The sequence below is a fragment of the Salarias fasciatus genome, unplaced genomic scaffold (genome assembly GCF_902148845.1).
Source record: "Salarias fasciatus unplaced genomic scaffold, fSalaFa1.1, whole genome shotgun sequence".
NCBI lineage: Eukaryota > Metazoa > Chordata > Actinopteri > Blenniiformes > Blenniidae > Salarias > Salarias fasciatus.
Genome location: NW_021941261.1, coordinates 110,001 through 125,000, shown reverse-complemented (window position 1 = coordinate 125,000; position 15,000 = coordinate 110,001). Strand labels below are relative to the sequence as shown.

The following is a 15,000-nucleotide window of genomic DNA, read 5'->3' as shown; positions in this document are numbered from 1 at the left end:
CAGATGCCCCCGTCTTGAGGTAGAGCAGGGCAGCTGGGTCCTCAGCAGGAAGCTGTAGTAGACACAAAATGATCAATGTCAGAAGCAAAGACATGAGAGGTTTACAGACACAACAGTGGACAAAGACTGCAGGGCCCGGGATTAGGGGGGGTTAAGGAGTATTTTATCTTAAAACGTGTGTGTTGATCCAAACTGCTTCAAGGTTTACTGAATTAAAAGTTGTATTTTTGCTCAACTGTAGCAACAGATAGTCTTATTCACCATCAGTGAGTGATTAATCACAGCCTGTTGTCATTGAATGTAAGATGGTCGTGGACCTCATGTTTATTTCTTATTTATTTATTTATTTATTTATTTAGCCATTGTATCTGGTCACTTATCTGCTCACGTCATTTGTAATTCCACACGCCACCCTCATCCGCATCTCCCGCGACCAAACACAACATAATCTCACACACATTTGGTATAATTTGAAATTAGGGAAGCAACTCTTAAAGATAACACCGGGCAGAATGTTCTCTGAGCCGACCGGCTCCCGTCAGAGGCCGAAAACACCGAAAACTGATCGTCACATTTCACATCTTTGTCACACACTTCTTCGCCAAACCTCACAGCTATTTACACCAAACACCACCTACTTTATTTCGTTACCGTTCTGTGGTCATTTCGCACCTATCCACGCTCTCCTGTGACCAAAGTTAGGGGGGTAAATATCTTTAATAGTGAATGAGTCCGCCAGCAAAGCTCCGTAGCGATCGGCGCGCGACTTTACCTCGTCTTTCGCCCGTCGGCAGCTTGTCCATGTTGAAAAACGAGGCTCCGTATGCCAAAGCTCCCCATTCAGCTTTTTTCCCCGTTGTAGAGAGCATTTTTTATCTGAAAAAAGGCTCCGGTCTTCTGCCGTCCGTCCGTCCGTGGGCGCCGCCATCTTGAAAACCGCAAGTCATCATGGGAACTGTAGTGAAAACAATCGCGGGTCCAGACGAGAGCGCAGTACCACAATAGAAGAATGAAATCGGGTCAAACCAATACTGTTTTAAACAAAAAGGGTAATAGCTAGTGATGGGTCGACGAGGCATCATGAAGCGTTTCGACACAATGCAAAACTGTGTTCATACTTGATGCTGTGTCACTGAATACTGACACTGCTGGACCTTGAAAATCCCTGCAGGCAACCCAGTTGAAAGACTCAACTCAAGCTGATCCGGTGACCTAATATCTACAATAATATAATATAGGGCGTGGTATTTTATATTGTATTACTTCATATCTTCATTTAAGTTGAAAATATATTTGATATGTTTATATACACTCAATAAATAATGTAAACAAGTATAACTTGAAAATCTAAGTGAATGTGTAGTGAATGAAGATTCTTGTGGACTGGGATTTTTTTTTTTTCTCTCTTTACAAATTTTTATTCTGAAATAAATCGAGCTGACGGTCCGCCGCAAGGCGAGCCGCCATCTGACCCAGCCCCTGCCTCTCGGCGCCCCCTCGATGCTAAAAGCATTTATATGCTTTTATAGCTTCCCACAGTGTGTAAGGGCTGATATCTGGGGTTTTATTAATACAAATAAATTGCTGCCATTCTAGTTTAATATAATCAATGAAAGAACTGTTACTCAGCAGGGTCGTTTTTTTTTTTTTTTTTTTTTTTTTTTTTTAATTACCCACATCAATTTATCAAAACCAGTTGTTACAAAAAAGTACTCGGGACGCATCATGTTTTCTACTGTATAACAGAAAAAATTGACGCTGGAGCCATGTTGGCTTGCTCTCCTCTTGAGTCAGGACAGGAGGTCAAACTTCAAGTCTGTGGGTTGCAGATGCCCCCATCTTGTGGAAGAGCAGGGCCAGGGACTTGTAGGGCAGCTGGGTCCTCAGCAGGAAGCTGTAGTGGACCACGTAGCGCCGCTGGCTGGGGATGGTGACACCCTTCTTGTCGCGGGTGCAGACCTCTCCGTAGAAGTCCAGCGCCTCCTGAGCTTCTCGTAATATCATCACCATGGGTTTCCCCACCGAGCGGCTGGAGGGAGTTTACAGGAACGTCGATGACGTGGTCCGGTTTTTAGACTCAAAGCACAAAAACCACTACAAGATCTACAACCTTTGTGCCGGGCGACACTACGACGCGTCCAAGTTCAACTGTCGGGACAGAAACACACATCAAGTCACAAACTCCTGCCATAAGGAGTTTCTCGGTGAACCATCTGTGAGGAACTTCAGCAGGCTCTTTTTTTAATTGATCCTGGTGGCTGTAGTCTGCCCCACTCTCTTAAGCGCAGCAAAGAAGTAGCCCACCCTGTGCTGTCCAGGAACTCCAGCCAGACCTATGAAAACAACCGCCACACAAGCTCCATGTTATCAGCACGTCCTGCAACGCCATCCATCTCGGCGGTGTGAATCCCAAACAGCCTGAGCCTGGTGGTCCAAACAGTGCATAATGAAGCAAGCTGCTAATATGAGAATAACATTTAACTGATCTCACAAACAGCATCATGATATGTCATTTCAGCAGAACAATTACAACCATTACATCACAAAATGATCAATGTCAGAAGCAAAGACATGACAGGCTGACAGACACAACAGTGGACAAAGACTGCAGGGCCCGGGATTAGGGGGGGGGGGGGGGGGGGGTTAAGGAGTATTTTATCTTAAAATGTGTGTCTTCATCCAAACTGCTTCAAGGTTTACTGAATAAAAAGTTTTATTTTTGCTAAACTGTACCGACAGATAGTCTTATTCACCATCAGTGAGTGATTAATCACAGACTGTTGTCAGTGAATGTCAGATTGTGCTCATTCTCACCAGAATTTGTGCTTTTGTGAGTACAGTGAAATGTCTACTGCTACAGCAGTGACAAATGATGTATGATATGAAAACTGTGAAGTTTCCCCCTGGATTCAAAATGTAGGTCAACATCACACTAAATCCCACTCAGCTGTAAAGGTGTCTGGATTTGAAGGGGAATCACACAGAATCACAAAATCCAACAAGACACCAGGCTCGTGGACCTCATGTTGATTTTTAATTTATGTACTTATTTATTTGTTTATTTTTTGCCATTGTATCTGCTCACTTATCTGCTCACCTCATTTGTATAGAGTCATCCTGTATAATTGTGTAATGGTTTTCTATTCTCACATTTACTGTTTTTTTTTTTTCTGCTTGTGCCACTGTAACACCTGAATTTCCCCTTTGAGTGGTAAAGCAGTATTTTACCTTAAAACTTGTCTTGATTCAAACTTCTTGAAGGGTTGCAGACGCTTATTCAGCCCGGTGACGAATGTCATTGCACTCCTGCATCCATAAGTACCTTCTCTCTGGTATCAGCGAAACGAAATTCACATCACAAAAGATGTGGGCCTCTGCAGCTGCAGATCTCTGGGGGAGATTTGCAGAGGCTGCTCACTGGAACAGGCTGGGAGGAGGATCTGTAAGACAAAATGTTGGACTTGTGAATCTGAGACACCAGAATCATACCGATCAGAAAAATTGTGCTGGGGCTCCTGATCTAAGCCTGACTGACATACTTAGAACTTTCCTTGATCCAAACTGCTTCAAGGTTTACTGAATTAAAAGTTTTATTTTTGCTAAACTGTACTGATAAATGGTCTCATTCACCATCAGTGAGTCATTTATCACAGACCATTAAGAGTTTGTCTTTAAGGGTGACAATGTGCTTATTCCTCCTTTTCACACATTTCAGAGATTTTAGGTTAGTACTGTGATAACTTGTCAGCCATCATGTAATCTGCTGATATTGGATAAGAGAGAGGAGAGTCAGTTCATGATTTGAACTCTGCATTTGTAATTAGCGGGTCTTTTCATGCAGTCTAACACCTTCCAGCCTGTGGGCTCATGCATACAAAATTAGCATCGGGTACTTATGACATTGTGTGGTATTCAACAGGATGAACACCCTGGACGAGCTGCTGGGAGTGTCAGGAACAATAGAGCACACTGTTACAAAGACTGACTGAAGAATTGAAGCAACATTAAAGAAAACTGATGTGTGTCAGCCTTGTCTGTGTTTGTAGTTACCACTGTAAGATGTGCAGCAGCTCTCAGTCAGGATCCGGGTTTTCTGTATCACTGTGGAGAGAAGATCAGAGGGAGACTTAAGACACACGTTTATGACTTGCTGACGTTTGCTGAAGAATAAAAACATACACCAACTACTTCAGAAACTAGCAGATTGGCAATGTTGTCATTTCACAAATATTTGAACTCCCAGTACTCTGCTAGATGATCATGGAGTCAACTCAAAATGGTGGCAGGTCAAGCCATCAAATTACCATTTAGTTGACAGAGACACTGCTGACCCCCTCCCAAGGAAAGGAGAGGTTGTCCTCGCGGCGGGCGTGTGCCGGGTTCGATGTGTGGATCTTCACTTTCAGCTGGTAAACCACGAACTGTGGGTTGCAGATGCCCCGTCATGTCAAAGAGGTTTCCATCGAATGTAGGTTCGAGCAGCACGCTGCCCACAAAGAAAGGTTTTTATTGCAAAGAACAGTTTTTATTAAAATAAATGGACAATGAACAATCAAAAATAAACAACAAACACAGAACACAGAACCAGATACAAGAAGATCAAATTAAATACACCAACCAAAAAAAAAAAAAAAAAAAAGAAAAACTGTTTTGACCCCCGGGCTAAACCCGGGGTCATGTACAGCATACTTGCAGTGTCACTGCCTCAAAGAAAGTTTTTTATTGCAAACAAATGTGTTTATTAAAATAAATGGACAATGAACTATATACAATTAACAACAAACACAGAACACAGAACACAGAACCATTTACAACGAAGATTAAATTAAATACACACAAAAAAAAAAAAAAAAAAAAAACTGCTTTGACCACCGGGCTAAACCCGGGGGTCATCCATTGCATAATTGCAGTGTTGCCCATAAAGAAAGGTTTTTATTGCAAAGAACGGTTTTTATTAAAATAAATGGACAATGAACTATATAAAAAAAACAACGAACACAGAACACAGAACCAGTAACAAGAAGATCAAATTAAATACACAGCAAATAAACAGCTTCACCTTGAAGTTGGGGGAGAAGCTTCTTTTGGCCTTGTCTTTGTTGGCCTTGTCCAAGTCCTTCTTGGTCAGCGTGAGAACCGGGTGGGCTGGGTTCGACGTGTGGATCTTCACTTTAAGCTGATCCACTACGAACTGTGGGTTGCAGGTGCCCCTGGTGAACATGGGGATGGTTTCAAACAGCATCTTGTGGAAGAGCAGGGTCAAGTCAAAGCAAAATGTGCCTTGTCGATTCACAATCAGGCATTGAAATCATGATTGTTGCTCGTCCGCTGCGCGGGCGCCACCGGGAGAGCTCACAGCACGATTTCATCTGCGCCACGAACGAGGCTCGTTGTCGTCTTCCTCTTCGTCGCCGTCATCCTGCAGCAACGCGTCGTCACTCAGCGACTCTTCTGGGTACTCATCTTCCTCCGGTTCTGCCTCATCAGCGTCTGCCGAGCTCAGCGCCGTGGCGGGCTTGTGCCAGGCCAGGCGTAAAGTCTGGTTGTTAAATCTCACGCCGTGAAGAGCCGCCTGCTCTGCCTCCACTCTCGTCTTGTAGGTGATGACTGCACACAGGTTGCTTTCATCAATCTGGCAATCTTCAATCTCCCCAAATTGAGCAAAATGTGGCAGCAACTCGACGCGGTCCGTCTCGCCGAAACCAGAGATTTCCAGCGCACGTGGTTGGTGATTGGGGAACATAGGACTCGGGGAACATAGGTACACTCCCGTCTTTGTCTTTGGGCGAGGAGGTGTAGTTCCTGAAAGGAATCCTGGCTCAGAGGCAGTCTCTGGCTCAGCTGCAAGTTTTCCAAGCTGTTGGCTTCCATCATTGCTTTTCCCTCCTGTCCCACTGCGAGGGTGTCTCCATGGGCATGTCGAAGAGGTTTTCATCGAATGTAGGTTCGAGCAGCACGCTGCCCACAAAGAAAGGTTTTTATTGCAAAGAACGGTTTTTATTAAAATAAATGGACAATGAACAATCAAAAATAAACAACAAACACAGAACACAGAACCAGTTACAAGAAGATCAAATTAAATACACCAACCAAAAAAAAAAAAAAAACAAGAAAAACTGTTTTGACCCCCGGGCTAAACCCGGGGTCATGTACAGCATACTTGCAGTGTCACTGCCTCAAAGAAAGTTTTTTATTGCAAACAAATGTGTTTATTAAAATAAATGGACAATGAACTATATACAATTAACAACGAACACAGAACACAGAACCATTTACAACGAAGATTAAATTAAATACACACAAAAAAAAGGTACACTCCCGTCTTTGTCTTTGGGCGAGGAGGTGTAGTTCCTGAAAGGAATCCTGGCTCAGAGGCAGTCTCTGGCTCAGCTGCAAGTTTTCCAAGCTGTTGGCTTCCATCATTGCTTTTCCCTCCTGTCCCACTGAGAGGTAATGATGCAGGCGTTTTTTTGGTCTGCCTGCTGTCGCTGCTCCGGCAGGATGAGTGACAGTTAAAGCTCTGCAGAAAAAGTCAGAATGCCAAAATATTCAAAATATTCAACACAAGTTCTCCCCGACATCAGTGTATTTTGACAACCACGTTGCGTTTGTTCATGGGGATTCCATGGCATCATATCTTAACTGGGACAAGTCAAGTGTTTACAAGTCATGTCAGTATTCTAAATGTAGTCACCATTAATCATATTGTGAGCTAACTATCATTTGTTGTTGATGATGATGTCTTTATTTTCTGGTAATGGAAATGCAAAAAAAAAAAAAAAAAAGAAAATAAAGAACAGACTGAAGTTCATTTTTCACAGAGGCACAAGTTTTATTGAAAAGCAAAAAAAAATACTGTAAGACAAATGTAAAAAAGTAACAATACAAGTATTTACAAATAAACAAATATACAAAAAATGAAACTATTTACAAAAAAATCTAAAAATGTACAAAAAATAGCCACACTTCTCTGTACAAAAAAAGGGAGAGGGGAAAGAGAAGGGCAGGGAGCTCAGTCCAGCCATTCGAGATCTAGTCCTTCGCCACTGAATTGCTTTTTGTTCACCCCATAATTGAACAGGATTTCCTCTCCTTCTGTTATGTCTCTTGTGGCAAAGAATAACATCACATCCCTGTCTCCACTCTCAAAGTTGAGGCGGAAGAGACGAGGCCTGATGTTGGCGTGCTTTCGAGAGTGGTTGATCCGTCTGCCGAACGTCTGTCTGTCCGGGTGGCAGCAGCACTTATGCAAATGTGCGTCTATGCACATTTTCTCACCAGTGGGCCTTTTGTAAAAAAACATGTAGCCCGTCTCCTGTGCCTCGGTGCTGTCGTGAATGTTTTGTCCTTCTTCTTCGGTGACCACCTCACCATGGTAGTCACAGAGTACTTCGCCAGCTCTGAAGATGCGAGTGGTTCGTACTCCTTTCCCTTTTCCGTCAATGTCGTCAAGCGCAAGCCCCTTCCACCGCTGGGAGCTTACGAGCTTACGGATGGCCCCAGAGGAGGGAATGTCCAGGAGGCCACCAGTGGGCTTCCATGCCTCGAGGACCTTTTGCACGGAAGGAATATTCCCCTTCCACCCCTGGTCGCCAATCCATTTTGTCACTCTGCTCTCTGTGGGGAGCCGACGGGGGAATTGCTCTGTGGGGAGAATAAAAACATCCAAAGTTAGTTCTGGCCATTCAGACATCGGCAAAGACAGGGACAGAATACTTCTGTCCAGGTTAATGTTCAGAATTCTGCAAAGGTTCAGATAATATACTGACCGACAGCGTGCTGTATGCGGAGCTTCATTTGGGATTTCAGCCAGCGCTCATACAGCTTCCTTTGGCTGTCCTCTGATACAGCAGCCCGGTGTGCAAGGGAGGGCACCTTGCCATCCACTGTCACTGGATGCTCTGTACTGAAGGTGGCCCACTCCTCCTCAAAGTCCATCTTTCGGTTCCGGGACTTTGGATGGGCCCGGCTGGGTGGACCTTCTTCACGGATACCCTGCCTGCCAAATAAAAATAAAAATAGGTCAGTGTCCAGACTGATATGCTAAATGAAGTCCACTGTGTGTACACACTGTGTTTATAACAAATGATCTGCTTACCGTCTCAAGTTGTCGAGCAGCTCCAGAGACCGCATCAGGTAGCGAGCCTCCTTCATTCGGTAATGCTTCTCGGCTGTGGCTGTGCTGTGTGTCAGATAGTCGGCGATGACTGCTTTATCGACATCGGGCATCGATTTGGCGGCAGTTTCAAACACTCTCCTTGCTGTTTGGCTCGACACTGGTGTGAGATTGTATCTGAAAAAAGAGTGAAGAGTAAATTGTAAGTGACAACATCTTTATGATGGGATAAGCTGCTACTTGTCATTCAAGTTCAGTAACCTAATAGGAGGAGGGATGACAGTACTTACTTTTTGTGCAGCCTGGCCAAATCATTGGAGCTGTTATATATTTGCCTGCCCGATGTGGAAATGAAAAACCGCTCCTGGGGGTCTTCTTCAATTTTTTCGGCCTCTGGGCTCCCCCGGAACCTCTTTGTCATTTTCAGCTGGTCCCTCACAAAGTCAAAGTACTTGTCGAACCACTGTGTGGAGAAAAGAGGCACAGATGTCAGATTCTATTTCTGGATTTTTACAGAGACAGTAATCTTGAAAAAGAAAAAGAAAAAAAAGTCAACTTACAGCCTCCTCTTCCGCAGACAAAACAAAGACTGCCACCTGCTGTGTGGCAGTCTTGTGCTCTTTCACCGATATGGCCACAAAGCCCTTTTCGAGTTGGGCTCGGTTTTTCCACTCCTCAATCTGCGTAAAACATACACACATGACATTCCATTCATTGATGCTCTCATTGTTGTGTTCACAGGAAAAATTCATACATGAAAAAAATCAAAGGACAACACTCACGGTCATATGTTCCACCACCCCGGGCCTCTGCAGGTGCTTCAGAATGACAATAGCTTCCAGGTAGTACAGCACCATGAGGCACTCGGAGGTCTGGAGCTGGCAGCCATACGATTGTTCCGCATCGTACAGCTTGCCGAGAACGGCCAAAAAGTCCTTCTTGGCCGCCCTCAGCACCTCTGTGCAATCATGCGGGGTCGTTGTCATGGCCCCGTGTACGATTCTGTCACTGTGAACAGACAAAATAAAATTGCTCAAACTGCAAAATCTTTTGCACGGTGCACGTGTTAAGAAAATACTTTTCAGAAGACATTGCACATACCGCTTTGCAACGACTTCTTTGCTGACACCCTTTGAAAGTTGCTTTTGCAAAGCATTGATGAAGTCGCTGTACAGCGTGGCCTCGTGGTGGAGATCCGGGTGTGTCCTGTACATGTCTGTTCTTGTGATGCGGTGGGTCAGGAATCTGCTCAACAAAGTAAAAACACATTGGACATTTGTAAGTAAAATGAAAATACAAGTCAATCAGTTATCACACACGTATAACAACAAGTGGCCCACATGTGTTTAATGATAATAAAAGGATTCTGATTCACATGGAGAGAAACGAATGTTACAAACCTCTTCAAGCTCTTCAGATAGTTCAGCTGGGTTTGGTGGGTTAGGGTGGCCTCGGACAGCTTCCTCAAAAACTCCTGCGTCTTCTCCCGTTCCCGTACAAACAGGAGGGAGGGTTCAGCAGGGTCCATGAAGTACAGGAAGCGTGCCACATTGTCAACCTGAGGAGAAACAAAACGCAAATGTTACACATTTACAGCAACTGCCGTTGCAGTCATGGCTGTACTGAAACAAATGTATCATTCAACATTTGATGGAATTGCTCACCTCTTGTTTGAAGTTCTCAATTCTGAGGTCCGTTGTCAGGTATACAGCAAACTCCTTTAACAGAGTATGGTCGATGGGATGCTTATTGTACATCCCCAGCTCAGCCATCCGTGCCCTCTTCTTTGACTTCCACTCTGGGTTTCGATTGCTGTAATGAGAAAAAAATCACTACAGTTACAATAAAGATCACGCTACTCTCACACACATGTGCAAAGAAATGTGAACACCAGAAGTTTGTTGAGGTGAATGAGCTCTTACCACTGAAAAGTCTCCGCACTGCTCTCACTTGTCACATCGCTCGACTCCTCGGGGGAGTCGGGGTTGCCTGTGGCAGTGGCCTGTACGTCAGGGCAGTCAGGCTGAGTGGAAGGCCCGGTCGATGTATCAGACGGCTGGGCTGGCACATTAATGACGACGTTCTTTCTCCTTTGCAGCTCCTCCATCAGCCTTTAAAATCAAAAACAAGAAACAGTTAGCACTGTTCATTCATTGATAGAAGAAATCATTGATTAATCTAATTGTTTTTTTGTTTTTTTTTTACACATACCTGTTGAGGGGGTCTCTGGAGGCCAAAATATCCTGCAGGAGCTGGTAGCTGTACACGCGCCCAGACCTGAGGAGCAGACTCGCCTCCTCTTTGGCCTTTTCCACCACTTTAAGCCGTTCCTCTCTGCTGGTCTGCTTCATGCAGGACCGCTCCAGATGTGTAGAGAGGCAGTCCTGGCTCTTATTGCAGAGCGGGCACAGGAGGTAGTGGCGGTTGGGAACACTGCAATTACAAAGGTATAAAAATGTTCTCAGCAGGCAAAATCACAGAAAGGTATGTCTCGCACTGCAAGAAGTGAAATGAAACTCAGTGAAAATCCACTCAGAACTTTTAGGGTTAGTAATATAAGCAAATGGAAAATCCACAGCAAATGTATGTAACCAAGGTAGGACTGGTGAGGGCCTTCACACACACTGAACAATCAATTTACTGTGGCTCAACCAAGTTGTAACCTTTTTATCCAGAAAAAATGAAGAAAGAAGCTCGTTCTTACCGTTTTGGAGCCATGATGAAAATCCAAAAGTGGAACAAAACTCTTCTCAGGTCGAAAAATCGCAGGGGGTCTGGATGTCTCTCACTGCAAGAAGTGAAGTGAAACGGTGCAGGAAGAGCTCACCTTTATACTGCTTCAGCCAAGCCCAGGGCATCGAATTAGCATGTGCACAGACGTCCACGAACCGAAACCGCCCACACGTCCCCCCCCAAGGGAAGGGGGACAGCAAACGATTGAGATGATTGGTTCACCTGGACTGGGTGGATTTCCATACATATGCAGAGAACTCCCCTAAATGGGAAAAATGCATGTGCTCAATGGAAATACAGTTTCATTACTAACCCTTTCTTACACAGTCAATAGGAAAATAAAATATAGCAAAAGTGATGTTTCTGAGGGGGGTTAAGACTTTTTCTGTCTGAAATCTTCTTTGCCTTTTGGGAGGAGTGCAGATGTGGCCTGTGAATAGCTCTGATGCAAATATCATGGCTGGCTCTCCAGATTGAGCTGTGAACAAATCCTTTGCTAAGCCATGAAGAGAACAAAAACTTTTAGCCTTACTTGTTAACATCCTGTCCCTGACCTCAAACTGGCAGAGAGCACAAAATGCAGACACATTTACAACACACGTTTTGCAGAAAAACAGTCTTATGTGGGAGACATTTCAGGGAGAATTTTACTAAATGAAAGTCACATTAGAGAATCATTCTTCTCAATAGGTTTGAGTGGGAGAGAACTTGTCTCCCAGATACAGTGATGATGGAGGGAGAGAGGCCACACACTGCCCAAGTCATCTTGACTACAATAGCAGCTCATCTCACAGGCATGCTATTTATTTAAAAAGTGACAATGTACAACAGACAGCAATATGAGCAAATGGAATATCCAGTCCAAACATGTAGAGATAAAGTCAGAGAATGAAAGATTAGCAGGGAGTCCAAAAAAGTCCACATTAGACTGTCTATTGTGAGTACATGGACTGTGGCAGAACTATAAAAGCTTACTGTTGCTATGAAGACCAGAAGTTAAGCTGAGTGGATGGCCTGTGGCTGTATCTCTGTGGAAAGAGCAGCTCAGAGGGACAGATCCCCCCCCCTCCCTTCACAAAAATATCTTCCTTTTTTTAAAAAAAAAAACTGAATTAGAAATGATCATAACATTGTTACGAAGTCAATATGAAAATAAAAGATAGCCAAAAAGACAGAAAAGTGATTTTTCTGAGGGGGGGGTTAAGACTTTCAGTGTCTGAAATCTCTTTTGCAGCTGATGTGGTGCTGAAGACAAGCAGAGACTGTCCAAAATGAGGAGCTGCATTTCACAATTGTTTTGTTTCCCATTACTCTGCCAGATGCTAATGTTTGTGACTTGCTGAAGTTTGCTGAAGAATGAAAACATACACAAACTACATTACCAATCTGTTAGTTTCTGAATTTGCAGTCAATCTGCTCCAGAATGACTGCATTACAGTGCAGAGTCGGTGAGTGGCTGTGTCTCTGTGGAAAGAGCAGCTCAGAGTGACAGATCCTCCCCTTGACAAAAATATCTTCCTTTTTTTTTTTTTAAACTGAATTAGAAATGATCATAACAGCGTTACAAAGTCAATATGAAAATAAAAGATAACAACAAAGACAGTAAAAGTCCTAAACCCCCCCTAAGAAACACCACTTTTCTGTTTAATCTTTTTTTGCTTTTTGGGAGTGGTGCAGCTGTGGGCTGTGAATACCTTAACAAAAGGATACGTTCACACCTCAATCAGGAGAGCCAGCCATCATGTTTGCATCAGAACAATGAAGACGCATATTACTTGTTAACATCCCACCTTTGACCTCCAACTGGCAGAGAGCACAAAATGCAAACACAGTTACAACACACGTTTTGCAGAAAAACAGTCTTATGTGGGAGACATTTCAGGGAGAATTTTACTAAATGAAAGTCACATTAGAGAATCATTCTTCTCAATAGGTTTGAGTGGGAGAGAACTTGTGTCTCCCAGATACAGTGATGATGGAGGGAGAGAGGCCACACACTGCCCAAGTCATCTTGACTACAATAGCAGCTCATCTCACAGGCATGCTATTTATTTAAAAAGTGACAATGTACAACAGACAGCAATATGAGCAAATGGAATATCCAGTCCAAACATGTAGAGATAAAGTCAGAGAATGAAAGATTAGCAGGGAGTCCAAAAAAGTCCACATTAGACTGTCTATTGGGAGTACATGGACTGTGGCAGAACTATATAAGCTTGCTGTTGCTATGAAGACCAGAAGTTAAGCTGAGTGGATGGCCTGTGGCTGTATCTCTGTGGAAAGAGCAGCTCAGAGGGACAGATCCCCCTCCCCTTCACAAAAATATCTTCCTTTTTTTTTTTAAACTGAATTAGAAATTATCATAACAGCCGTTAGAAAGTCAACAGGAAAATAAAAGATAGCAAAACAGACAGAAAAGTGATGCTTCTGAGGGGGGTTAAGACTTTTTCTGTCTGAAATCTTCTATGCCTTTTGGGAGGAGTGCAGATGTGGCCTGTGAATAGCTCTGATGCAAATATTGTGGCTGGCTCTCCAGATTGAGCTGTGAACAAATCCTTTGTTAAGCAATGAAGAGAACAAAAACTTTTAGCCTTACTTGTTAACATCCTGTCCCTGACCTCAATCTGGCAGAGAGCACAAAATGCAGACACATTTACAACACACGTTTTGCAGAAAAAAAAAAGTCTTATTTGGGAGACATTTCAGGGAGAATCTTACTAAATGAAAGTCACATTAGAGAATCATTCTTCTCAATAGGTTTGAGTGGGACACTGATGTCAGGGAGAACTTGTGTAGCAGCTAATCTCACAGGCATGCTATTTATTTAAAAAGTGACGATGCAAAGCAGAAACTCAGGCTTACAAACAGTGAAAACTACATTATGTTTCAAAAAAGGCATATAGAGCAGACAATGTGTGCTACCAAACATAAATATGCAAGAATTGATGATGGAACATGATCATTTTCCTGCCATTATTTTGGTTATGGCATAAATGAAGGAACATTGGAATATTTTTTGTTTGTGTGCATTTCAAAGAAATGACTGAGAGGAAAAATTGTTTTTGTTCTAGAGGACAAGAATCATCATTCTTATTAATATTATACTTGGTAACAGAAGTAGTAGTAGTAGCAGCAGCAGCAGCAGCAGCACACTTATTATCATTATTATTATTATTATTATTGTTAATCATAATATTACTACTACTACTACTACTACTACTACTACTACTAATACTGTCATATTGTTATTATTATTATTATTATTATTATTATTATTATTATTACTATAATTATTATTATTATTGTAATTATTTATTGTTATTCATTATTCATTAGTCATTACAGCTGCCATTACTATCATTACTAAATAAGTAGCCCTATATAATGTGGTGCATTAAAAAAGCCATGGGGAAATAAGTGTTTTGTGATCAGAAGTAGGGTATGTCACCTATGACTTCTCCAGCAAGTGCATGATTGCCCCCGTGTGGCAGAAGTAGGGTATGTCACCTATGACTTCTCCAGCAAGTGCATGATTGCCCCCGTGTGGCAGAAGTAGGGTATTTCACCTATAACTCCATGGGCAGATTAGAAGGCCATGCAGTTGCTGAAGAAGTCCATGTCATGCAGCTCCTTTGGTAAACTGGACTGATCGTCTGAAATCAGGTCGATGAACACAAAGACCTCAGAGCCCTCCCCTGCAGCTCTCTTGGTAAACTGGAGTGATTGTCTGTGTTCATCGACCTGATGTCAAACACTGCAAAACAAACAAACAAACAAAAAAATAAAAAAACTGCTAACCCTAACCCTACTAATATATTGTTATTATTATCATTACTATATTTATTATCATTATTGCAATTATTTATTGTTATTTATTATTCATTAGTCATTACAGCTGTCATTACTATCATTATTAAATAAATAGCTCTATGTCAGTGGATTTTGAGTGCTCCTACTTACTTGCTTATATTTTTCCAACTGGAATCCCGTCAACAAAGGTCCCGTTGTTGCTGTGGTTTTCGACAAAGACCTCAGAGCCCTCCCGTAGCTCTGTTGGTGAACTTGACAGATCGTCTGTGTTCTGTGTCTGCTCCTCGGTGGCGTCGGCGTTCCTCTGCAGCTCCGACGAAGAGCAATCTCAGGAATCCAAG

General features: G+C 42.9%; 1 long non-coding RNA gene across 1 annotated transcript in view; it reads right to left on the bottom strand.

Moving 5' to 3' along the window:
• The window catches only part of LOC115384600 (uncharacterized), a 1,518-nt gene extending 1,466 nt beyond the window's left edge, over positions 1 to 52 (bottom strand). The window contains exon 1 of the long non-coding RNA XR_003930907.1: positions 1 to 52. This exon is cut by the window's left edge and continues 127 nt beyond it. This is a non-coding gene — a long non-coding RNA (uncharacterized LOC115384600).
• Between the last annotated feature and the right edge of the window lie 14,948 nt (positions 53 to 15,000).